Here is a 3531-nt window from a genome sequence, read left to right on the forward strand (position 1 = left end):
TCTTAACAAAATCTTCGTAAGTTGTCTAAAAGACCATGTATTTTTTTTTTCTTTTTACCTAAGAAACTTTCATATATATAATTAATGATGTGTAAAAAATTCTTTGGATAGATAAATGGAAGCGTGAATTTGTTATTTTACTACAGTTACACACAGTAAACAAAAAAATATATTAGTTTATTGAAATCCGTCTCCTTTATTTAATCAGTCTCTTTGGACTACCAAATTAAATCCAAACTAATTTCTGATCAATACTAATTAAATAATATGATTTCCAAATAATATACTAATCTTGTAATATATTAATAAAACCATTTTAAGTATGAGTTTATTATTCATATAATAAATTTTACTATGTCTCCTCTTGTCATCCTATCAAGTTGCATGAGTGAAGGCAACCCAAAAAGACAATGCTAATAATCGGGTCAAGTACATACCAAAATAGTTATAAGTTTAGACACTTAATCCAACAGTTCGCTCGTCATCTAAATCTGTATTTTAGTTTCTGACGACATTTGGACAACATAACGGTTGTATTTTGATCAAATCTAGATTTTACCATTGAAAAACCAACAATTACAAAATAAATGCACAAGTTCAAATAGTTGTATGATTTTCATTTTTGGTTTATTTTATAATTAAACGACAACTAATAATGAATATAGTTATAAACTCATAAATAAACTTTTAACATTTGTGACTTATATTAAAACCATATTTTTATATATTAAAACCATATTTTTAGTTATTTACAACACAAAATATGATATTGAGTTCTTGTGGTTCAAAACAAATATATTTAGTCTTAAAAACTTCTATTTTAACAACCCAAAATATATATAACACAACATGGAATTATATAAACCATTACTATAGTGTTTTTATTGTTTATATAAAGGTAATAATGAGTTATGCATGTATTCGGCCCAAAAACATAAAAAGCTTAAAAATGGTTGTACAACTCACTTTCTGTAACGCCGTGATTTTTATCAATTTTTGTTTTTAATTTTAAAACAATCTTTTAACAGAATACGTTAACGGAAGACTTAGTTATTTATTTAAGACATTGTCAAATCACAATGTTACTTCATAATCAAAATCATAATTCTAAATCATTTAAAACATAACAAAATTAAATGTTCAAGTTGATAAAACATCAAATGTGTCCAAAATGGTATCACCAAATTAAGCATAACCACCCCATAATTAACCCCTCTCTCACCACGACCAAATTCCAAAGTTGTCTACATCAATCATAAGTCACAAAAGAGAAAAGGCACAAGTGTCATCCCCTGTTGAGTGAGTTCATAAAGGTTGCATATAAGCATACAAACCCCAAATGGGTCAATCAATTATTTTATGATGAAGCATAAAAATGAGAAACGAATACCACTTAGCAAACAACCACATATCATAATCATTCAATAGCGTGTTCAAATGCATACATGTATATATGTTTAACCATAATTCTACCACATAACATATATGATCAACCATATACCATATAAACAACCGCATAACATATAAATGATCACATTTCATATAAACAACATTTCATTATTTATTCAACCTTTATTTAAATAACCAAACATTTTTAATCCTAATTGGGTTTCAAAATTCAATCTCAACAGATAAGAACTTAACAAGACAAGCAATAAACTATTAACGAATTAATAAAACAACAATCGGTACTCACTGCTTAGTTTCTCGAATTGATTCAGATTTTTAGATAAATTGCAAGTTAATCGGTGTGGTAAAGTTGTAACACTCTAAATCAGGTATTACTTTTGGAACCCTTGAAATTATAAATATTGCATAATGGTCCCTTAAGTACGTTGGGTGTACTTCAGGAGTACAATTAACGTACCATGCATGGATGATCGCGGAGGGACAGCACGTATGATGGGCGTACCAAAGGATATGCAGGGCGTACGTGACGAATGTTCAAACCCTAATTTTCGGACCTAAGACCTATATAAGCATCCTTATCTCATTTGAGCCTCACCATAACTGGACTCCTTCACCCTCAAACGTCCCTGAAAACCCTAAAATCATTAGAGTGTGTGTTCTTGAGCTTGTGAGTGATTAAACACCATCCTTTTGGTGTGTTAGCTACAAGGAAGAGGAGGAAACAAACTTGAACATGGAAGAGCTCTTGGATCTTACATTTTGAGTAGCTTAGGAAGCTTGAGGAGGTAAAAAGCTTTCACCTTGCTCATCATTTTCTTTTCTAGAGATAGGGTTTTCTCTTTAGTCCCTTTTTGTGTTCTTGGACCACCTATTGAGAGTTTGAGCAACTCCAGAGCTTAGGGAGGATAGATCTGAAGTCCTTTGGTCCATTCATAGCATAAAAATGGAGTCTTGATAGGTGTTTTTACCTCATGCATGGATTAAGACTCTTGGAATGGTCTTTAATGGGTTGTTGGGAGCATATGGAACATGCAAAGGCATAAAGTTGCTAACTTTATGCCTAAGGGTGTCTTAATGAACTCATATCTAAAGATTGGACGTTGGAACATCAAGTAATAAGCACTTAATGGAAAAAGTGCTTAGTCTGTTTGTACGTTGGGCGTAGTATAATGTACGTATCGTGTACAACTCAGGGACTCAGTACGCTAAGCGTACATAAGTGGTACGCAGGGCGTACGCACTCAGATGGACTTGGACTTGTTTTGGGCTTAATCAATTATTGGGCCTGAACATGTTTTGAGTTAGTGGGTCAGTTTATCTGTTTTGGTCCATGGTTGCTAAAGTTAGGCCTTAATGGGGGTCATTAATGATTTTGGACATGGACTTTGGGCCCGTTAGCAAAGGAAGAGTTTTGAGCCATTGTGAAAGGACTTAGGGTTTGGGTTCTTTAATTGGATTATGTTCAACCCTAACTAGGTTTAATGGTATTATTGTTCAACACAGGTGTTCATGGACTGTTAGGGGAGCAACTTTCGGATTCAGCAGATAGAGGTGAGTCTCCTCACCATACCAATGGGTCGAAGGCACCAAGGTCGGCCCATTTTGTGATATATGGTACACTAGTTGGTTATATGCTAGTTGGTATGCTAGTTTCATTATATGTTATATGGTATGTTAGTTGTATATGTGGTATACTTGTATGAAAGACCATGGGGAGCCCATGGTACTTGGATGTCAATCCATGTGGAGAGCCATGGCTTTCCTATTAAAGACCATGGGGGAAGCCCATGGCACTTGAATGTAAGACCATGTGGGGAGCCCATGGATTTCCTATTAAAGACCATGGGGGGCCATGGCACTTAGGTGTAAGACCATGCGGGGAGCCCATGACATCCTGAAGTAAGACCCTGAGGGGAGCCCACGACATCCCTATATGTTGTATTCTTGGCTTATATGGTTCATGTAGATTTTTTAGCTAATATGGTATATGTGATTATGTGGACTGTGTAGGGTATGCTTTGGGGAACTCACTAAGCATTAGCTTCCAGTTTGTTGATTTGTTTCAGGTACTTATGAGCCTAAGGGCAAGGGTAAGGCATGATGGCGCGACATGCACTCTTC

This window comes from Lactuca serriola, chromosome 1 (assembly GCF_051521515.1).
Source record: "Lactuca serriola cultivar US96UC23 chromosome 1, Lser_US96UC23_V15, whole genome shotgun sequence".
Classification (NCBI taxonomy): Eukaryota; Viridiplantae; Streptophyta; class Magnoliopsida; order Asterales; family Asteraceae; genus Lactuca; species Lactuca serriola.